This window comes from Macaca nemestrina, chromosome 6 (genome assembly GCF_043159975.1).
Source record: "Macaca nemestrina isolate mMacNem1 chromosome 6, mMacNem.hap1, whole genome shotgun sequence".
In the NCBI taxonomy this organism is placed as follows: domain Eukaryota; kingdom Metazoa; phylum Chordata; class Mammalia; order Primates; family Cercopithecidae; genus Macaca; species Macaca nemestrina.
This window is the reverse complement of record NC_092130.1, coordinates 161788516-161813952: the sequence shown is the minus strand read 5'-3', so window position 1 is coordinate 161813952 and position 25437 is coordinate 161788516.

Sequence of the window (25437 nt, the reverse complement as noted above, 5' to 3'; positions counted from 1 at the left end):
ACTTATGAAATTACTGTATTATGCCTGTGTTTCAAGTGGGTTAGACTCATGTGTAAATATTTTATCTCCCTCTGTCCCTCTTCCCATATCCAATTGCATCAGGAAATCCTATCAGCACTAGCTTTGAACTATGTTCCAATGGTTGTAAATAAATAACCACCCAATCTAAAATTAAATACATTGGTATATAAATTTATTTAAAAATTAAAAGTTTAAATCTGACTTTGCTTAATTCAAGTAAACACACTAAAAAATTCACTAAATGGATCACTAAAGAGAAATAGCCATGGATTTTATGTGCAGAAAGATGAAATTCATGGTAGATTAATTAAGGGTTGAGAAGCTGCAATCCAGACAATTTAGAGTAAGTGCCAGAGCCTGTACATAGTTGACTCAAACAAGTCCTGTTGTTCATTGGCCAGGGAAGGCCATTCATTTAGTTCCATTGATGATCTCGTATATGCACTTACTAAAAATTCTTAGTTGTTATTCAGTATCATATGGTAAATCGCTCAAAGTCCATGGTTTGTTAACAACTTCAACAGATTAAAAGAACATTCAATTTTGTTACTTTCCAGACAAGCACTGCTGTAAGTGGAAATTATTTATATTAAATATATGATTGCTTCTCACTAACTACACTGGTGCTATCTTTTGTAAAACACCATTCTTCCTCATCTAGATAAATACAATAGCTTCCTAACTGACCTTCCAGCTTTCATCCTTATTGTCTTACAAAAGTGATCATTATGAGACCTCAGTCAAATTATGCACTCTCTCTATTTGAAGATTGAGTTTTAATTCCTCATTTGATTCAGAGTAATAGCTCAATTTCTTACAATAGCTTAGAATGGTCAAAACGGTCTGACACATCACCCCATACATCTTCCCATTATCCTCCGTAACTCACTAGTGCCAAGTTACCCAGCGTACCTCACTTGTGACTGCAATACACAAGTATTGTATATTTCCTCATATTTATTTGGTTCACTTCCTCACCTCATTCAAGACCTCAATCAGGAATCATCTTTTCTGAAAGAGCTAACATGACCCAATTTCAATTTGCAAATTGACCATTTTGTACCCAATTTCCATTTTAATAATGTGTAGAAATCGCCTTCTAACATACATACAATTTACGTTTTTAGATGTCTATACTCATTACACATTAAACATTTCCTACCTCTCTATAACAGAATTTAAACTGCACAAAAGTAGACATGTTTTCTGTTTTTTCACAAATAAATCTCAAGCATATATTAAGTGATTAATAAATGTCTAAACAACCACTGAAAATGAGCAAAATAGCATATATTACATTATAATGTATATGCCCAAATACAAATAGTATAAAACTATTATCTACCAATAAATCAATAAACATGAACACACATATCAAAACACCAAGGGAAACTTCCTCAGTAATAAATTGATTGAATAAAACAAATATTATTTAAATGAACAAGAAAATAAACTGTAATATAAACTTAATATTTATATTAACTTCTTTACCCTTGGAGATACTTTTGTGTTGTTTTTATATTTAGTTTTGAAAACTGTCATTATTTATTCTCCGAGAAGAAGGCTTTAGCTATACATTGATTTTCTCCCAGATATACTGCTATTTTTGATTTGCTTTTACCTTGAACCACATCGTCTATCAAATGCTAAACCTGTTTTTTTGTCCAAGTATTTAAAAATATTTCAGCTATTAATTTTTAGAAGTAGTGTATTTTGGTTAAATAATGTAATCTCTACTATTTCTGTGTTTGATAAATATTAAGTTTTTGTGGCTTGGTAAATAGTTACTTTTTGAAATAACTATTGTATGAGCACTTGGTATTAAATAGTGATTTTATTATACTGAAATTATAAAGTAAATTTGTAAATGGAATAACGTATTTTATTCTACAATTTTATTAGTTATTTCTATTCACTGCATCTTATTTGGTATGGTTGAAAAACATGCTAATTTATAATCAAGATGACAATTTTAAAATTAAATAATATAAATTAATATTCATATATTAAGTTAGATTGATAATTACCATTCTTATTAATTAAATATGAAAACCAAGTTGTTAAGAACAAAAGGTCAACTTTAAAATGCATTCTAAGAACTGTTTCTGATTTACGGAAATATGAATAAAGAGTATTAAACTTAGCCATTATAACCCGGTAGCTTTATGCTCGCCACACAAGAAATATCATAATATACTCATACTTCATTTTTATTTGTATAAATTGATTTAATAAGCTGAATTTAAGGTTCTTATACTTTAGATAAATATAAGAAAATGCTTTCTTTAATTACCTGATATTCCTATATTACTCCCAAGCTGTAGTAAATTAAAAAACTTAAAGCACACAAATAATATATATATTTAATAAGAGAGGGTGTGAGCAAAGTCCCTAGAAATAAAGCTCGAGGCATAATTCTTCAACACTAATTGCCGTTATGAATATAAAATTACACATTAAATGGTATTAATAAATACAAATGGACTTCTATTACATTATATGCATTATCTGCAACATAAACAACAGCTATGTGTCTCATCTCTTCTTAAAATGAAATTAGCACCATATATTACAGTGATTTGCAATGGCATCCTTATAAATATTGTTAGTATAATTTTATTTTACTCAAAATTAGCCCACAGCCTGATTAGGTCCATTTTGCTTATATCTTTCTAAAGCTAGTAATGCATTATTCCTTCCTCCAAGGTGTACAATGAAGTGTATTTCTACTTTATAAGCTCTGTTACCTTCACTGAATAGTCATAGGGAGTAAATATTATCTACTCAGTAGATGAAAACCTTTATTGCTAGAATGTCCGAATTAGATGTATCATATAGAATCTATGGCTGGACACTAAGGGGTCAGAACGGGAAAGATCAATTAAATGATTATGTACCAATTAAAGTTCAATTATATTATTATTATTGTTATTATAAGGGCACCTTTTTTGAGAACTTACCAGGCATTTTCTAAAACGTTTTATGTGCAATATTTTGTAGCTGATTACTGGAATTTGAATTATATTCTGTCTGAAACTTGGCCTATGTGGCTTTAAGATATTACTTTCCCTTACTACAGGACACCAAATTGCCAAGGAGTTCACTTTTCAAGAGAAGACTGCAATTTATAATGTGAATGGACATTAAACGTAAGCAGAATGAGTTAAGAAGAAAATCAATTTAAAAAGGATTACATTTTACATGAGGCTTTATTTCAAAATTGAACTCAAGAGGCAAAAATCACATATAATACAAATTGCCATTGAATATGTGATAAGAAAAATGCTATATTGATAAAAAGTTCCTATTCATCCAGCTTTTCTTCAGTGTTCAACTTGTTCAACTAGAGTGCTGTAGGTATCTGTATGATTGTGTGTGTGTTTGAGAAAAAGATGATTTTGTGTTGGCTGGTCATATTAAGTGGGAGAAAAGAATTAAACAATAAACTCAGTACCACATGCAACATGTTTTATCCAGAAATAAATATCCCCAGAGCTAAGACTGGCTGAGGAAACTACTGATTTGTGCTTTATTTCACATCTACTGTCATTCAACTTTCATTGCAACCTCATACAAACCTTCATTAAAAGGAATTACATGCATACTCTTATGTCATAGTACGCTTGGCTATTTTCTCCTCCATTTCCCTTCATTGTTTCAGAATGGCATTTGCATCAACTAAAAGCATGTCGAGAAATAGTATCAGGGTTTAATCAGTTAACTTTTAGCTTTCAAACATATGTGATACCTCTATTACTGTATTACTCACACTCCTAAGTGTACAGAGACTTGATTCATTTAGAAGAAATCAATCTGTGATTTGGGAAAGTGGGAGAATAAAGAAGAGGATTAGTTCATCAATGATAGGATCTGAAGGGAAATTACACCAAGGGACAAGGTAATTAGTATTGTTATTTTGCCCAAGTGTCTCAGTGCTAGAATTCCACCAATGGGGAAGAAGGATGAATTTACTGAGTTCTCATGGGGGAATTTTTGAAATAATAGATAGATTGGAATATCTACTTATAAGCAATAATATCAGAAAAAGTAACAAGTGGAGAAAATTACAATAAAATCCTAGTTGGTTAGTTTCAAGATTTCTAAAAACTGCCCAGATAATCATCTATTTAGTTATTAAAACATATGAAAACAAGTATTTTTTGAGACATTACACAAGAGCTGTGTCATATTCAACCACATCACCAAGTTCAGCCAAAATTCAGAAGGATGCAAGTAACCTCTATCTGTCATTGAAGGGATTAGGAACTGTTCTATAAAGTATCCTCAGCATGTCTTGCTGTTGTTGTGAAGTGTAGGTGCTTCGGTTCACAGCCCCTGGTGAACACTGCATTCCAGACTTTGTAACCACCATCCCACATCCTGAGCATTTCAGGCCAGTGCAACCACTACAAGGATAAATTAATGAATTAAGATATTGCAATTAAAATGACATTTCCCTCCTTTCCTGACCATTTGGAAATGGGCTGTTTAGATGAGTACTTTGTTCTGGAAAGGGCCTGTACTCATTCTTCTTCACTGAAAGTGGGGTAATAAAAGGGACACTGTTATCTGAATAAGTTACCTTTCCAACATCCTTTATTTATAAAAAGATAGACAAAAAGTGCACAGAGAAAATACAGCCACCTGTCCATTGTACTCTGCAGAGTAAAGTGATAGATACTGTTTATAATAAACCACTCCCTCTGACTCATACCTATGCTTATTTATCCATCTACTCACACATTTATTTGCAAAGAAATAGGCAAAATATGTATAATATTTCACAAAACTGTTACATGTTATCTCATGTAAATATATCACACTATTCAGATTTGTTTGTACTTTGCCTTATCTCTCCTAAAATTTATTAGATTTTTTAGGTTAATAAACATAATCTACCTTGTGTTTTTCTAATGGTTGCCTAGCACTTAATTGTGTGGCTAGGACATGGTTTATGTAATCATTCTTCTTCCAAATAATACATAAGCATTTTGCACAGATTTGCTATTGTTAAAAAATGATACAACTATACTTGCACATCCATCTCAGGCTGTATTCTAAGTAAAATAAATATTCATAAGAGGAGTTACTGAACGTTAGGAAATATAAATTTAATATTTTGAACGGTACTAGTAAATTTCATTTTTAAAGTTTTTACCGATTTATACTTACTTTAGCAATGAAATATATTTCTAATTCTGCCTGTAATGTCTTCTCAGAAGTGAATTCTAACTATGTGTTAAACTTTTGCTGATATTTCACTTTAAAATTTTTTCTGTACACATTAATCTATATTTTTCATGTTTAAGATGGTTAAGATTAGTTCCAAATATGTATTGACCACCACTTATCTACCTTGTTTGATAAATTGCCTCCTGTTTACTTTTAGCCTGATCCTGCTATAGTATTTAAGACATTGTCATTAGATATTTATTTGCTTCTGAATAAAGACAAGAATTCACGAGTGAATAGACTGATTTGGACACTCAGGGACACAGTGACTGTAACTCTAAGTCAACAATCTACATCAATTATTAGGTCTCTCACTGCCTTGTGGTATACTCAACCTCCAACCAAATGTTAGCAACTCTGCAAAGAACAAGAATCAGGCTGGAGAATTAAGCAGGGTTCAGAGCAAACAGTACATTGTAAGGTATACTAAATCATAGTAAGGACTTTGGCTACATTATGTGAACAATTAAGATATACTAAGAAATAATATGTCATAAATAGATGATCAATTTCAATGGTTCTCACATGTTTAAAAATGGAGAATGATTTGAATATGTTAGTATAGAAAATACACTTGCCAAAACGAAAATTTTGACATATTCAGATAAATTAGGCACATGGCCTGGAGTATGCTAGATGCAATGGAGGCTGACAGAATTGGACTGAGTGTGGAATGACCTTCAGAGAAATTGATCAGAGGATTTTGACTGAATGTGGGGTGTTAGAGAAATAATTAAGAATGATACCAGATTTTATGATTACATAAAGGTGCCATTTACTGAACAGGAAAAATATACAGAAGACAATATGACACAAGTTAAATGAGCTTACATTTGGCTATACTGATGTGAGGTATGTTTGCACATAACTTTCTTATTCTTTGGGAAAACTGTTAAAATATATCAATACAGAATGTTTCTTATCTTTACAGAATTTTTGATGGTGGATCAATTTCTAATAACAAGACATTAGACAATCTCATTTGATTATTTAGGTATGTTTACAAACTAGATTAGAAGGTTAAAATTGAGTTTAAAAATGGTATTTTTCATTAAACATATGATATTATCTATTTTATAAAGTCACTGTCCAATTGACTTTCTTAGATGTTTGAAAACCGAGGACACAATAGTGAAAACCTGCAGAATTCCAAGTAAATTATTATCTTTACAAAATCAATCAAAAGTTTGATATTTTTTAATGAGATTTTTCTTCCTTCCATTTTTTTAAAATTCAAATGACTATACTTACTTTGTTAAATCAACTGTCTTCAACAAGGTATTATGAATATCATCAAAGTGATTTTCTTCTATAATTTTATTACATGCACAAAGCTTACATTATCATTTAGTCACTAACCAAATGTTGTAACAGAGAAGGCGACACATAACATGTCTTAATAACTAAAACAAAAAAAAAATGGTAAGTCTTTTTGAAATATTTCAAAGACAAAGATGGAAGGAAGGATAAAAAGGAAGAAGAGAAAGAAAGAGAGAGAGTGAGAGAGCAAAAACAATAGTTCTTTGATATTTCCTTAACAGAACTGTGCTTCATTCTAACTTCTCTTGAACATAAGCTTTACATCCCAGGGTGCAGTTAAATATTTCACAAAGAGGAATATAAGAAAGATCAAAAAGGTTCTTTCTGAAATTAAAATGAAATAGATCAATGAGAAGTGTTTCTTCTTGCAAATCCCTTGCTTTATAGTTCATCATTTCATTTTGCTGTAAAATTACGGTAGCCTTTGAGAATTTGATGCCATTTATGCTTAGTCTCTCATTTACCCTTGATTTTTTAAATACATTAATCCCGTTTTCCACTGTTTCTACCCTGCACATTTTAATATTTTTGCTCTTAAATACTTTAAGATTTTCTTTAAATGAAATTGCATATGTGTAATTTTTGTTTGTTTGCCAATATCTTTCGGTTTTCTTTTCTTTCGTATGTGCTGAGAAGCTTTGGTTCATATTTATTTAAATAATGAGTTCCTTTAACGTTTGCTCAAAGCACCTATGGGGCATTGAAGAATCACTTTACTAATAATTATTTATGTTGTTTTTGTACCGAATCATTTCTGGAACAATCTTGGACTGAAGGAATTCAATGAGATCATGATGGGTTTCATTCTTCATATATTGTAACATTACTGTATTAACCTTTTAGTTCATACCTTTTTAATAGGTCATGACCTCACTGGTGTAACGTGACAAACACAGCTGCCCAAAAATGACCATGGGAATATATCTGCCTTGCCTGGACAATAAACCAGCTGGCACTGGGAGTACTTCAGTTCTCCCAGGAAAAAAAAAAAAGAAAAAAAGGCTGCCCCCAAATTCAATTGCCCACATGGCTGTGGCTTCTCCTCCTCATTGTGAGGCATGGAACCTTAACGACTTCTCCCAGCCTCCAGGGTCCACAGAAGTAGGGCAGCTGTCACATAAATCATGACCTAAGTTACCTCATTAGTAAATTTGTCCATACTGACAAAGTTCGTCTTCTTTTGAACTATGAAAATGAAAAGGAACAGGAGGCTGTGTTCCCTTTTCTGGAAGGTAAACTCATGCTGTTTGTCCAGTAGAGTACTTTGACCCTAGCTTATGGCTTTCTGATTATGAGAGCCTAAGACCCAAGTCTTCAGTTTTTTGCTGATTCCTGACTTGTAGTGTTCTTCAATAAAGACTTTTTTTCTTAATGTATAATGTGAAATTGGTAAAAAACCCTGTATTAGTTCATTTTCACACTGCTGATAAAGACATACCTGAGTCTGGGCAATTTACAAAAGAAAGAGGTTTAACTGGACTTACAGTTCCACGTGGCTGGGGAAGCCTCATAATGAGGGCAGGGGGTGAAATGCACTTCTTACATGGCAGCATCAAGAAAGAATGAGGATGATAAAAAAGTGGAAACCCCTGATAAACCCATCAGACCTCATGAGACTTATTCACTATCACAAGAATAGCATGAGAAAGACCAACCCCCTTTATTCAATTGCCTCCCACTGGGTCCCTCACACAACACGTGGGAATTCTGGGAGATACAATTCAAGTTGATATTTGGGTGGGAACACAGCCAAACCATATCATTCCGCCCCTGGCCCCTCCCAAATCTCATGTCCTCATATTTCAAAACCAATTATGCCTTTCCAACAGTCCCCCAAAGTCTTAACTCATTTCAGCATTAACTCAAAAGTCCACAGTTTAATGTCTCATCTGAGACAAAACAAGTCTATTTTACCTATGAGCCTGTAAAATCAACAGAAAGTTAGTTACTTCCTAGATACAATGGGGTACAGACGTTGGGAAAATTCAGCCATTCCAAAAACGAAGGGACTGTAGGCACCATGCAAGTCCAAAATCCAGCAGAGCAGTCAAATCTTAAAGTTCCAAAACGATCTTTTTTGACTCCATATCTCGCATCCGAGTCATGCTGATGCAAGAGGTGGGTTCCCATGGTCTTAGGCAATTCCACCTCTACGGCTTTGCAGCTGATTTCACAGGCTCGCATTGAGTGTCTGTGGCTTTTGCAGGCACATAGGGCAAGTTGTCGGTGGATCTACCATTCTGGGGTCTGGAGGATGGTGGCCCTCTTCTCACAACTCTACTAGGCAGTGCCCCAGTAGGGACTCTCTGTGGGGATTCCAACCACACGTTTCTCTTCCACACTGCCCTAGCAGAGGTTCTCCATGAGGGCCCCAACCTTGCAGCAAACATTTGCCTGGGTATCTGATGTTTCCATATATCTTCTGAAATCTAGGCAGAGATTCCCAAACCTCAGTTCTTGACTTCTGTGCACCCACAGGCCCAACACAACGTGGAAGCTGCCAAGGCTCGGGGCTTGCACCATCTGAAGCCATGGCCTGAGCTGTAACTTGGTCCCTTTTAGTCATGGCTGGAGTGGGTGGTACGCAGGACACCAAGTCCCTAGGCTGCACACAGCTCTAGGGCCCTGGACCCAGCCCTCGAAACCACCTTTTTTACCTGGGCCACTGGGCCTGTATGAGAAGGGCTGCTTGGAAGATCTCTGATATGCCCTGGAGACATTTTCTACATTGTATTGGGAATTAACATTTGACTCCTCATTACTTATGAAAATTTCTGCAGCCCGCTTAAATTTCACATTGTCAGGCTGCAAATTTTCCAAACTTTTATGCTCTGCTTCCCTTATAAAATTGAATGCCTTCAACAGCATCCAAGTCACACGTTGGGTGCTTTGCTGCTTAGAAATTTATTCCACCAGATACCCTAAATTCTCTCTCTCAAGATCAAAGTTCCAGAAATCTCTAGGGCAGGGGCAAATGCCAGCAGTCTCTTTGCTAAAACATAACAAGAATCACCATTGTTCCAGTTACCAACAAGTTCCTCATCTCCATCTGAGACCACCTCAGCCTGGACTTTATCATCCATACTGCTATCAGCATTTTGAGCAAAGCCATTCAACAAGTCTCTAGGAAGTTCCAAACTTTCCCACATTTTCCTGTCTTTTTTGGAGCCCTCTAAACTGTTCCAGCCTCTGTCTGTTACCCAGTTCCAAAGCTGCTTCCACATTTTTGGGTATCTTTTCAGCAAAATCCCACTCTACTGGAATCAATTTACTGTATTAGTCCGCTTACACACTGCTGATAAAGACATACCGGAGACTGGCCGATTTACAAAAGAAAGAGGTTTAATTGAACTTACAGTTCCTCATGGAGAATGAGGAGGAAGCAAAAGTGGAAACCCCTGATAAACCCATCAGATCTCGTGAGACTTACTCACTGTCACAAGAATAGTGTGGGACAGACCAGCCCCCATGATTCATTGACCTCCCACTGGGTCACTCCTACAACATGTGGGAATTCTGGGAGATACAATTCAAGTTGAGAATTTGTGTGGGTGCACCACTAAACCATATCAACCCCCCATTGCCTGTTGGTGGCAATTGAAAAGAGACCTATCTTGTGGGATCCTTGCTCAACCTAATTTCAATGTCATTTTTTAAAAAATTAAAATTAATAAATTTCAAATTTATGTGTTGCTCTTTTAATTGTAATCTTCTGGCAAAATTCCAATCCTAGTTAGATCCTTAGGGTTGTCTTTCACTATGGCAGGATCTAACTAGTGAAAAACACAACCAGAATAACTGGTGTCACTTTAATGATAATTTATCTCAAGTGAGTCCTTAATTATATTTTTAAACTATTACCTCTCCTTGAAACATGATAACTGTCTCTTCATATTCAGGTCAAACTAATTCTCTTTCCTTTTATTTCACTGAGTTAATTGTAGCATCAGAAGAGAACTTTCACAGCTTCCCACTGTCACATCCGTTAGATGAGCTACATGATGTCCATAAACTGTGTCTTTCCTCCTCTTAGTAGGGATACACAGCATGTGCCCATCTAGGACTCACCATTCTACACATAGCTTACATCTTCTTTTATTTATTTCATTCTTTCTTATGGCTTTAAATGTTTCTTCCAGACTGATTTCTCCCTTTTGTATGTTTCTATCTGAGAACTTTACACTGAACTTCTTAGTGTTCTCCCAAGGATATATAACCAGTATTTCAAACTCATGAATGGTATTGCCTAGGTTTTCTTCTAGGGTTTTTATAGTTTTAGGTCTTACATTTAAGTCTTTAATTCATCTTGAGTTAATTTTGTATAAGGTATAAGGAAAGGGTCCAGTTTCACTTTTCTGCATATGGCTAGCCAGTTTTCCCAACACCATTTATTAAATAGGGAATCCTTTCCCCATTGCTTATTTGTGTCAGGTTTGTCAAAGATCAGATGGTTGTAGACATGTGGCATTATTTCTGAGGCATCTGTTCCATTGTTCTATATATCTATTTTGGTACCAGAATCATGCTGTTTTGGTTACTGTAGCCTTGTATAGTTTGAAGTCAGGAAGCATGATGTCTCCAGCTTTGTTCTTTTTGCTTAGGATTGTCTTGGCTATACGGGATCTTTTTTGGTTCCATATGAAATTTAAAGTAGTTTTTTGTTTGTTTGTTTGTTTTTTCTAATTTTGTGAAGAAAGTCAGTGGTAGCTTGATGGGAATAGGGTTGAATCTATAAATTACTTTGGGCAGTATGGCCATTTTCACTATATTGATTCTCCTAACCATGAGCATGGAATGTTCTTCCATTGGTTTGTGTCCTCTCTTATTTCCTTGAGTAGTGGTTTGTAGTTCTCCTTGAAGATGTCCTTCACATGTCCTGTAAGTTCTATTCCTAGGTATTTTATTCTCTTTGTAGCAATTGTCAATGGGAGTTGACTCATAATTTGGCTCTCTGTTCATCTATTATTGGTGTATAGGAATGCTTGTGATTTTTGCATATTAATTTTGTATCCCGAGAGTTTGCTGAAGTTGCTTGCCAGCTTAAGAAGATTTTGGGTTGAAACTACGGAGTTTTCTAAATATATAATCATGTCATCTGCAAACAGAGACAATTTGACTTCCTCTCTTCCTATTTGAATACCCTTTATTTCTTTCTCTTGCCTGATTGCCCTGGCCAGAACTTCCAATACTATGTTGAATAGGAGTGATGAGAGAGGGCATCCTAGTCTTGTGCTGGTTTTCAAAGGGAATGCTTCCAGCTTTTTCACATTCAGTATGAGATTGGCTGTGGATTTGTCATAAATAGCTCTTATTATTTTCAGCTACATTCCATCAATCCCTAGTTTATTGAGAGTTTTCAACATGAAGAGGTATTAAATTTTATCGAAGGCCTTTTCTGCATCTATCGAGATCTGCCTTTGTTGTGTCCTTTGCTTGGAATGTTCTTCATTAAATACCCACATGGACCTCTCCTCATTATTTTAAGGCCTCTCTCAAATGCCATATTCTTAATGAGGTGCTTGACCTCTCTATTGAAAATTACACCCTCCAGGCTTTCTATTTCCACATTTCTTCCTTTCAGTTTCTCTATAGCACTTACCATCATACAGGGTAATATACAGTTCCTTTCTCTCTCTCTTTTTGTGTCTATTTAGTTTAGTCTCTAGTCTGTATTTATCTACTTGTCCTTAGTTATTTTCTTAGAACACTGCCTGGTACATAAGGAAGATTCTATTATTGGTTTAATAGGATAATTCAGCATTACTTTCAGTAGCTGATGCAAACATCAGCAAGCATCAAAGCTATAAATTTTATAATTATCATGTGTTATAATCATTTCACCTAGTTTTCACGTTTTTAGGAATAGGATTACAATACATGAAAATATATTATTAGAAAATCTGTTTTTCAAAAAATCATGACTACCAGTAATAACATTGTACCTAAATAAAATAAAATGTTCAAGCACATACAAAACTTATTTATTGTTCAGATTTTTAGGCTAGTAGAAACCAAGATTTCATCAAACTATTATGAAAATATGGAAAATAAAATATATACTTGGTAATCAAGTAATATATATATTTAATATATGCTTATTTAATTTATATATATATTTACTCACACCAATTTTGTGAGTAATGTCAAATTAAAATCCAGTTATTAAAAAAATATAAACTAATTGATTAGATCACTCCTTCATTCAACCAGATTTTGTTGATTGCAACCATGCTATATTTCGCTAAACGCAATGTTGACACAAAACTCAATAAAATATAGATACTTTTTTTGGGAATCTTAAAGTTGTCAGCTCTTTGAGAGACATACATTAAGTTGGAGGTATCATCTGATATAAGTAGCCAGGAAGAAGCTTTGCAAGACAGTATTAAACTTGGTGAATTTGACACAGTCTAGGATCAACTTCTGCCTTGGAAAGAGAATACATGCTTATCTTAGTGCCTTAGTGTTGATTGAATATGAGAATCAGGTTTGTATTAAATATGTCACTAGAGATAGTACAGACCTCACATTTATTATTTGAAGCATATAAGTCTGATGAATGGAAATTTGCAGTGACTTTATCAGCATAATATCTTCCTGAAAGCAAGTTATCTGATAGGATAACAACAAAAATCCTTAACTTGCTGTCTGGACAATTCTATTAACAACAACAGTAACAATGAATAGATGATTGTCCATCTGTCACATTTACCATATATTGCCAAGCAATACAATGAACATAAAGAGAAAAAATTCAGTTCTCTTTGATGCAATGATACAAGGTTTCAATGTGAAAACAATAATTTAGCTTTGCACTGAATTTTATAACAAATAAATTATTTCACCTAAAATGGTAAAAAAAATCAAGACAAATATTTTGTGTTTGGATCCTATTTGTGTGTTGGATCAATAGGATTTTTTTTTTCAGACAGGTACTCTATATTGCCCAGGTTGGTGTCAAACTCCTGGCCTCAGCTTCCCAAGTTCCTAGGATTACAGGAATAAGCCATGATGCCTGACAAATAATACTTATTGATCTCACAATTTCCATAGGCTTTAAATATGGCTATAACTTGAGTGGGTTCTCTGCTTACACAAGACTTTAATCAAAACCTCACAAGACCATGATCAAAGTAATAGCTTAGTTGCAAGTCTCCTCTGAGGCTTGCAACCTTCTTCGAAGATCATTCTAGTTATTGACAGAATGCAGTTACTGTGTCTGTAGAACTGAGTTCTTTGTTTTCTGCTATCTATCAGGCAGCCAGGAATAACTCCCAGCTTCTAGAGGCCACTGCAATATTTTGTCACTTGTTCTCCATAGATTATAGCATGCACATTTACTTCTTCAAGGCCAGTTAGAGAGAAACTATTGGATTTCTTCTTCTTCAGACTCTTATATAACATAATAATTGGAGTCACCATGTACCATTTTCCAAGTACCATAACCCAATCAATAATCACAATCTCATCATATTCACATATTTAGCCTGTATTCAGCAGAAGAGGATAATACAAAGCATGTACTCCAGGGGGATGGGATTCCGGGAGAAAATTTTAGAATAGAGACTAAGACAGTAGTCTCCTGATATTTGTTTCTCCATCATCATTTATAGCAAAATCAACTAATGTTCTTTTTGAAACATTAATGTCCTGATATATTAATATTCCTGTGTCTTCCCCTTAGAGTATTGATCAGGTTGGAATTTGGTGGGGCTCAGGACCCTGACATTTTAACAAGCTACCAACTTTAGGATTAGACATGACAGTTTAAAATATAACTTATTAATTTTAGTAAAATACTCTCAATCCTGCTTATCAAAGTAAATGGAAATTTGGCAGATTTTAGATGAAGAGAAGAATAATAGGGAAGAGTCATTAGAATTTAAGAATATGGAATGGAAAGAAGTATGCTTTCATATTTGTCACATGTTTGTATTTTGCTTTTCTGTAAAATGAAAATGGCAGACTTCCTTTGAAATTTTATTTATTTTTGTCAGAATTATTTATTGTCGGTAGTAGTAGCACTATTATTACTGTTGTTAGTCACAATAAAATGACAGTCACACAGCAGAAACCTGGAAAAGTATCGGTCCCATTGTTCAGTAACCTTATTCTAAAGCCATTCTACAGATTTGTTGATATTATTTATAAATAAGCCTCTTACTTTCTGTAAGGCAAATGCTTGGCTAACCATATAAGGACTCCAATCATAGTAGAAGATTGTTTACTTATTTAAGAATGCAAATTAAATATGTTTTTGGATAAAGTAAATGATCAATTTTGGAAAACTACTGATTTACAGGTGTTTATCCTATAATTAAAAGTAACATGTTGTATTGTGTTCACTACTTATTTTTCTGTTACTTATTTTTTTTCAGAAAGTGGAAATAATAATTTTTTGTTTCCATATTCTTCCTTCCAATTACTGATTAAATAGATCGACAAGGGGAAAAGTGCAATTTAACCACACTTTTTCTCACATTTAATGTTTCTAACTTTGACTCTTTAGGTGACCAGAACCTTTATTAATAAGAGACAGTAATCAATTTAAAAATCTCCAAGAAATTGTGTCAATTCCAAATGAAATTGAGTTCTATGTTCAACTGGCTTGGATCAATTGCTTTAATAATTAAGTATAATAAAATGCTTGACCAGGTACAATGACTCATAGCTGTAAACCCAGCACTTTGGGAGGTGGATGGATGACCTGAGGTGAGGTCTGGGTGACAGAATAAGACTCCTTCTCAAAATATACATATATATATTTATATATATTATTCTATAATATATATTTTTATATAATATATCATTATATAAATATGTATTTTTATATAATATATCATTATATAAATATGTATTTTTATATATCATTATATAAATATGTATTTTTATATAATAAATAATATATTATATTATAATGTAATATAAATAATATAATATATTTTATATACAATATAAAATAATATAAATATATTATATATTAATCTATTTAACTATCTATCTATTTATTATTTATCTATTGAGCTATTTAATCTATTTATATATAATAAATAATATATTATATTTTATTATAGACTATATTATATATAATATATACAATATACTATATAAAAATATATATTATATATTTGCCTTTATTATATATAACATATTTGTCATTATATAAATAATGCCTTTATTTTTAATATATAAATCATATATTATATAATATATAATTATATATAACATTTATTTACATATAACATATTATTATATATAACATAAATAACATATATAAATATATATAATTTAGATACATACATTATGTTTATATATGTAAAATAAAAAGCTTGAAAATTTAGTATATTTACAAGAGAGTTATTTTGGGTCAAATAATTTGGAAATGTTAAATGTGATCTACAATCTTTTTTATATCTTTCTCATACATTAAAGAAGTGTTTTGTTAAGCAGCAATAAACAGAAACAGCCTCTCCAGGTACAAGAAGAGCTCAGAGACAGAAGCACATAATTGTACATATTATTATTTATTCAGTATATTGTTTGGTTGCTCCATTCTAAGTTACACTAAAGTTAACCATTTGTTTGTAGAGGTGATTCTGAGATCTCTTTATTGCAAAGGTAAGTTTTTCCCTTAGATGTTAGTAAGTAAGCTACGGGACTATTTTGGCACAATGTGTATCAGGTTCTAATTGGGGAAGTAGTTTGACAAAATAAATGATTTTTTGTAGGAATTAGACATTGCATATTTTGGGAGGAATTGGGGATGTAAGGTACAGGCAAGGGAGGTAGAAGTTCAAAGAATATTCCCAAACCAGCCTACAAGAATTACTGGTGTATATGAAACATATCTGAAATAGGTTAAATACCCCTTTTGCCTAAAATCAGAGAACAACAGGCATTTGTTTCAAAGCCTTTATAGGAGCAGTCATATTGAACTTGTTTTATTAATTTTGAAATAATGCCTTTCTTTTTAATTCTAGTTTGTAATACATATGAATGGAGAACTTATGTATTATATGTTATATATATGTATTAAATGTTAAATATGTATTATATGATAATTTTTTCAAATAATATATCACTGAGTCTTAGTGCAATACTAATAACTTATACTGTTTGTTGCATAAATTAAAATACTAAATACTTTTAGACTTCATTTTATAAAAATGCAAAGTGGGAAATAATAAAGTAACTTTTAACTTTCAGGGTAAGAATTAAGCACAATAAGAGGTTTAAATTGCAATAGTACCTGACTCATAATAAGTACTGAAAATTTTTAAATTATTTAAGATCTCCTAGATTGCTTTTAAGACAGACATTCAATCAATGTGTATTTAATAAATACCATATCACAGAATTATGCTAAACATTGAAAAAGGAAATCTTTAAAGACATCAAAAGCACAAACTCTTACTACCATGCAGAGTTGTGAAAACAGCATAAGGTTAAACTTACAAAGACTGAATTTTAAATTCTCCCTCCTTGACTTACCAGGGGTTTGAACTTCTGTAAACTACTTATACTGTCTAAATTCCAGTGTCCTTTTATTTTATTTTACTTTTTTAATGGTGGCAATAATAATTATTTCCAAGGATTATTGTAAGAATTACAATATTATTGACTTACTATTTATAAAGGTTTTTGTCAAAGAAAGGCATTCAAAAACATTATTTTCATAACCTTTTGAAGGAAAGATAAATTTTCAATTAAAATAGACAATGACATTCAATATATTTCATAATTTATAATTTTAAGACAGTAATTGGTTGCAAGGGAATTAAAATGTAATGTCTTACTACCCACACAACGTTTTTTAAAGTACAAAAAAAGCCTATTTTTCAAATCCTATGCCTATAGACTGAAACTAGCTTAGCAGTCTGAAGCTAAAAGTCAGAGAACATTTTTAGTATATAGATAAATCTATTTTATCTACCAAAAATGAGTAAGTAAACTACAACTCCTCATATATTACCACCTCAGGAAGTAGTTTTCATACTCAAGTTAATTTCAATAAAAATGTTAAGTACTTGAACCGTCGCACAAAACTTTGTGTGCAAATGATGACATTTCACAACTCATTCATAAATACCTCTTGAAGAAGAGTTCATGTATCACTTGAAAGTACATGTCAGTACAGTTTCATCTAAAGCAAATGGCATTTTCAAAAACTTTTATATCTTTATTTAATGGTTTCTTCCAGCACTTTAAGTATTAATAGATTATCAAATTGAAAGATGTTTTTTCTGACCTTCACATAGCTCCATTTCTCTGGTAGTTTAATGTCTTTCACCAAGCACCAGAAGTGCATTAAATAATTTCTCATTTTTCTATGATTCCATATTGTGTTTGTCACAAGACAAATGATAAATTCATTGATGGATACAAATTCAAATAAAAGCACACAATAAAATACTTTCTATTTTCTTCTGGCACCTTATTTCCCTTCAACAGAAATACATCTAGATATTTGAAATCCAAACTGTTTTTCTGAGCAAGCTTTGTTTAGTTATTAGGTATTTGGTGGGGAAAAATAAAAATATCTAGCTTATTATTTGTATCTATATTTTGAAAACAAAAACAAGAAATGCAAAATATCGATTCGGAAACAGCGGTTTGGCAGATATGAAAGTGTATATAAAGGATTATTGAAGTATACTCTAAAAAGCTATACTTCTAAAACAAACCAATAGTTCATAGTCTTGGAAACATTTTTAATTAGGGAAAACATAGAGGATGTGCTCCCACAAAATAAGAAAAACACAAAAGAAGGGATGGATATGTTAACAGGCTAAAAATGGTCTGGCTGGGAAGATAGATTTGCACTCAACTCTGGGATTCAAGAGTTCAGATAAAAGCAGAGAGTGGTAGGGCTGTGAGAAGAAAGTTTGGTTTTCTAAAAGAAAAATAAATAATGTGAAGTAATTTTTCAAGTAATCTATGGGAGCATAGTATAGAAATTAATATAGGAATCAACATACAAAAAACTAAGAAATATGGAAAATGCAAGGTAAGTATTGACTTCAGCAAAATAAAGTATAAGAGGAAGGAAAGTTAATAATAGAATAATACTTGGCTCAGCAGTGAACAAATGTTTACCTAATCAGAGGGAGTGTGTCACAGTACATAAGAACACAGTTGTAGAACTAGACTCTTTGGGGTTAAATATCAGCTCTGCAACTTGTAAGTTGAGTGACCTTGGACATATTATCGGTGCCTTGGTTTCTTATCTGTACATTTATAGCATCTTTATCATTAAGTGAGCTAATACATATAACGTCCTTAGAACAGTACTGGCACATGATAAAAAGGCTTTTGTTTGTTTGTTCATTTGTTTATTTATTGGTAATGACAAGGATTTGTATGAGTCCATTCTCACACTGCTATAATGAACTATCCGAGACTGGGTAATCTATGAAGAAAAGATGTTTAATTGACTCACAGTTCCACAGGCTTAACAGGAAGCATGATTCGGAAGCCTCAGGAATCTTACAATCATGGTGGAAGATGGAGGGGAAGCAGGCACATCTTCAGATGTTGGAGCAGGAGAGAAAGAGAGCGAACTGCAAAGTGCCACACACTTATAAGCCATCAGATCTCGTGAGAACTCACTCACTATCAGGAGAACAGCAAGGGGGAAATCTGCCCCCATGATCCAATCACTTCCCTCCAGGCCATACCCTTGACTGGGTGAAAACAATTGTACATGGGATTTTGCTGGGGACACAGAACCAAACCAGTATTGAATTGGCTAAATTCATGATATACGGCATAACTACATTATCCAAATTCAATTTGAGATCCCTTCTAGTCCAGTTTTTACTTTTTGTTCCGATTCTATTGCCTTGTATTCCTACATTCCTGATTATTTTTATTGATTACAGAATACTGCATTTTTAAAAAGGAGAAAAATTTATCTCAGGATCATGCTATCTTCTGCAGAGAACATTTCTCATTGATTTTGACAGGAGATAAGAGACGTTAGCAATCCCTGATAACTTTAATCCAATAAAGACACTGAGGACCTGGCTTCAGTCCCTGTGAAGCCTTTGCTATTTCCCGTTATGTATATCCCAGAGAGTATCATTTAGAGTCCCAATCTGAAAATATGTAGTGTTTGCTAGGGACAAACTTTTCAAAGATTTGTGACATACTCCAAAGCTCTACTCCCGGATTCAGTTTATCAACTACCTCTTCCTCTAATGGATAGATGTTCCCTGAAATGAACTACCTATATGACTAGGATTGGGATAATTTCTTTGTAATTCCTTCTCACAAGAGATTTTGGCCCCATTATTTATTGCTGCTTTTGAAGTTAATTTCAGATGGTCTCTTTTTCTGCATTTCCTAGTTCACTATACCTAGAATTAAGCCATTTGAGGTGGATTTTCAATCAAGCAAAAGGTATGAAATATAAACAGAACGAAAAACTTTTTTTCAATATTTCATTGGTTACCAAGGGCTGCAGTAAAAAATTATCACAAACTTGTTGGCTTAAAACAACAGAGAATTCAAGGTAATGAGAAGATATACCAGAGACTGGGAAAAAATACTTGTGGAAGACATATCTGATAAAACACTGTTATCCAAAATATACAAAAAAAAAAAAAAAACACTTAAAACTCAACAATAGGAGAAAAGCAACCCCATTTAAAAACATAAAATGATGAACAGACATCTTGCCAAAGAAGATCTACAAATGGCAAATACCTATGTGAAAATATGTTCAACATTATATGTCATCAGCTAATTACAAATTACAAATTAAAACAACAATGAGATGCTGCTACACATCTATTAGAATGACTAAAATCCAAAATACGGCAAACACCAAATCCACCCCTTTGCCCATACACGTTTATCCAAACAAGGTCACTGTATTATTCTGTTCTCACACTGCTAATAAAGCCATACTCAAGACTGGGTAATTCATAAAGAAAAAGAGGTTTAATGAACTCACAGTTTCACATGGCTGGGGAGGCCTCACAATCATGGCAGAAGGAGAAGGAGGAGCAAAGGCAAGTCTCACATGGTGCCAAACAAGAGAGTGTGTGCAGGGGAACTGCTCTTTATAAAACCATCAGATTTTGTGAGACTTATTCAGTATCACAAGAACAGCATGGGAAACACCCACCCCATGATTTAATTACTTCTCACCAGGTCCTTCTCGACACATGGGGATAATGGGAGCTATAAGTCAAGATTTGGGTGGGGATACAGCCAAATCATGTCAGTCACATTCATCCTTTCTTTGGGTTAGAATATGAACTTATTTTTTAAGGATGTTACCATATGATTCACTACAAATATATTGAAACTTTTGAAACAGTCTTATATATTAAAATATTTTGAGGAATATGGTGTTTTAGTACTTAAAATCAAAATATAAAGCTTAACCAGAGTACTAATCAAAGGATTTTTGTTACATTAAAAATGAAGAGCTTTTTTAATAAAAATGGAAAAAATAAATGGAGTCCTTTTCTTCTTTTCTTTGGGTACCAATCAGTACTTAGTTTTCTATATACAGGAAAAACTTCTGAATATGTCAAAAGTTTAGCTGTAAAAAACTAGAGCACAGTAAATTAAATGCATATTTGTAATTTCTTTGTCATTTGTTCTTCATAATGTGATCTTTATTCACAGTTACTTTTTGAGTATTTATTATGTTGTTTTAAAATGTCAAAAGGAAAGTAACATTGTCCCATAATGAACATATATTAACCTATCAGTGCTTCCCAAACAATTGTCTTATCTATTTTATTTCTGAAACAGAGTCTCTGAAGAAAAGTCAGCTCTCCTGCTGGCTCACTCCAGACTCCTGTTTACCAATATTTGACACATGTTGAAAATGGAGAGTAATAGGTTACAATTATGCTCTAGCTGTCTCTATGAGAGGAGGATAGCATATACAAAGTCGTAATTCTCAAGCATATCCAAAAATGATTTTGCAAAATCAAATTTTAAAATACAATAATAGAAATGTACTAAAGCATATCAGTATTCTGAAAAAAAAATACTGTATGGCCAATCTAAGTCAGAGAAAGTTCTGAAGCATTTATATTGCCAAACTTTATGCATTTATTTAAGAGGAACTCATAACTATTTTGAAGCAAAATTTCATTTAGAAAAGCGGTATTTTTCTTCTTAATAACCTGGCATTTTGCAAATTCAAAAGTAATTCAAATCATTTAAAACATTTTAAGGTTGGTATTTGTTTTACAGCAATGTTCATCTGCACTCAGAGTGACCCATTTTGTATTTCCCTTTTTTTTTCTTTCTTTCTTTTTTTCTCCTTATCACTCTACTTAATATCCCTTGGAGTTCCTATCCACTTTCAAAATGTCATGATCACATGTTTTAATTCACGTATCTTTCCAGATTCTACCCTGTTTTTAACCTACATGTTTCTCAAGATTTTTAGATACTTAGGTGAGAGCGATACTTTATTTATTTATTTTTCTGAAACTGAGTCTCATGCTGTCTCCCAGGCTTCAGGACAGTGGCGCGATCTTGGCTCACTGAACTTCTGCCTCCTGGGTTCAAGGGATTCTTGTGCCTCAGCCTCCCAAGTAGCTGGAATTGCAGATGCCCACCACCACGCCCACCTAATTATTGTATTTTTACTAGAGACAGGGTTTCATCATGTTGGCCAGGCTGGTCTCAAACTCCTGACCCCAAGTGATCCACCCACCTCAGCCTCCCAAAGCGCCGAGATTACAGGTGTGAGCCACCATGCCCAGCCAGATACCTCTTAATTCATTCTCCTCTCCTGGACTCATTTTCTTCTAGTATTTTTACTAAGAAGAAAGTATGCGTTAGTTTAGTCTCCTTCCTTTCCTCCAGCCACTGAATCTGACTCCATTGCCAAAAACACAAAGCGATCTCTCCGGGACTGTCTCTCTTGGTACAGCCTCTGCTTCTCCAATAATCTACCCCTTAAATTCTAACTGCTTTGATTCTTAAGATCTCCAAATTATCTCACTTCAACTCACCAATACTGATATTCCATCTCTGCATTGCATCCTGTAATCTCTCTAGGCAGTGAATTGGGTGCTGCTAGAGTTTATCCCATTCATTTTCATTTTCCTCCACCCAGGAATTACTATCCTTGGGTGTGTGTGTCGGGCAGGGGTGGGGAGTGGGGTTCTAGTTGTTTAAGGTTGGATGGTAAATCTAACCCCTTTTATTCCATCATTGCCAGAAATCTTTACCAATGAGAATATCTACTTAAATTTTGACATACATAAGATTACTTTTTTTAAAGGAAAAGTGATGAGCATTTTAAAATATAAGTCTATGTGCCCTATGACAACAACTTTCTTTTATTTATTTCCTTTAACTATCTAAGGTCAACTCGGATGAAACAAGATAACAAAAAAAAATCTGTGAAAGACACATGCTACCTATTAAGGGTTACCTAACCAGGGACTGAAAAGTTTTACTTCCAGTCTGCACATCTAATGATCTCTGCTCATAGTTGTTTTGTTCCAGTCTTCAGCAGAGGTAGGAAACACCTTATATGTAGTACACTGTGATTACCAATAAGCTCAGTGTGCTTTGGAGAGACAGAAATAGTGAACATTCGTCTTGGTCTCGTTGGCTAGTTTTATATGCTCATTGAAGAGCTGGGTGCTACTGACATGCCTTTTTTCCAACTCACTTTCAGTTGTGTCAGACTTATTTTGAATATTTTAATCCAATAAAACAAATTATGCTATCATTAGTCATATACATTATATTGCATTTTATCAATACATTCTGGAACACTCCAACACTTTCCAAAATTTGATGGCTTTAGAGTACATAGGAGGTTTGTTTCCTTTCAGAGAGGTAGTCGTATGCTTATTTGTAGTGTGGTAAAGGAAAGCATAATATTAACTGAATTTGAGAAACACATGTTTACAATAAAATACTTTGTATTTGTGGGAAAGACTGTTTACCTCACTTCAGTACACACACACACAAAAACACAACTGTATAGTTACCTGTCTGTAGAATTAGGATCTTTAACAAAATTGCTTTCCACATATCATAGTATGAAGCAATCTGATAGAACTTAAAGGAGTAATAGATCCACAATTACAGCTGAAAATTTCAGTGCATCATTCTGAGTTATTGATATTAAAAGTAAACAGAAAATAGGCAACAAATAGAAAATTTGAACACTATCAACCATCTTAACTTAGTAGACTTTCATTAAACATTTTGCCTAAGAATAGCAGAATACGAATTTTGCAATAAATACACATAAAATGTTTAACAACATAGAGCATATTATGAGCCATAAACAAATTTCCATAAATGTAAAAATACTAAAATTACAATATTAAAAGGTATATTTCCAGGTGATGGCAGGTATAAATTAGAGATTAAGAACAGAAATCTAAAAAGTTTCAAGATAAATTAGGTACATTTTAAACTAAATAAAAAAGAAAACAAAATGTATCAAAATTTCTGGAATGCAGCTAAAGCAGTGTGTGAGGGAGAAAATGAGAGCATTAAATGCATATATTAGGAAAAAAGACAAGTATCTAATAAACATTCTAAGTTTCTATTAAGAAACAAAAAAATGAACATTTTAAAGAGAAGGAAGAAAATAAAATAGAGCAAATGTCGGTAATTTTAAAACAGAAAAAAATAGATTAAATTAAGAAAATCAACATCTGGTCTTTGAAATGATAAATAAAATGAATAGACTTCTAACTAGACCATCCAAGAAAAAAAAGGAGACAAGCAAAAAGTTAACTGTATTAAGAATAATATAAGGAATACTTTTTCACATCCTACAAATTGCAAAACCACAAGCATATGTTATGAACAATTTTATGCCAGTAAATTGAAAAAAAATAGTGAAATGGAAAAATACCATGAAAGAAACTAACCTCCACATTTCATCCAAGAAGAATTATATAACATGAATAACCATATATCCATGAAATCATATTCACAATTAAAAGTCTTTAGTAATGACAACTATAACAACAAAAACTTCAGACTCAAATGGTTTTACTGATATATTACCAAATATTTAAAGAAAAAATGGTACAGCTGTTCACAATTTGATCAGAAAGATAACATGAGATATTCTCTGATATTAGGATTGCACTGACTTGAAAACCGGATTTCTCAAGAAAAGAAAACTACTGACCAATATTTCTGATCAATACAGATACAAAAATTTTTAATAAATGTTTAGAATATGAAGGGTAGCTCTACATAAAAAAGGATAATGAATCATGACCACTGGAAATTATTCAAATAACAAAAGATTTATTAATTGAAAATAAGGCAATATAATTAGCCATATTAGCAAACATATATTTTATATCTTTTTATGCAAAAGACAAAAGAACATGATCATCTTAATAAATGAAGAACAAGCATTTGACAATATTCAACATTCATTAATTAGGATATTCCATACAAATTATGAATAGAAGGAAACTTTTTTATGCCTCATGAAAATAATCTAAAAAATTTAGCTCCTAACACGATAGTTAATGGCAATTATTGAATGCTTTCACCCTATGATTGGGGAAAAATTTTGAGGATATTCATAACTACTGCAATATTGTATTGAAATCACTATGCAGTGAAATAAGACAATTAAAAGAGAAATTACTGATATCACAAAGAAAAAGTAAAATGGTCTTTATATAATTCATGAACATCTACACAGAAAATTCTAAGGAAAATATAAAACATATGTGAGTTATATCACGTTACAGGATACAAGATGAACATACAGTAAGAATCCATATATTAGCATTGAATAATCTAACAATAAAACTATAAAAGTATCCAAAATAGCATCAAAAGAATAAAACATGAATACATTTAACAAAAGAAGTATATGCATTGTATAAT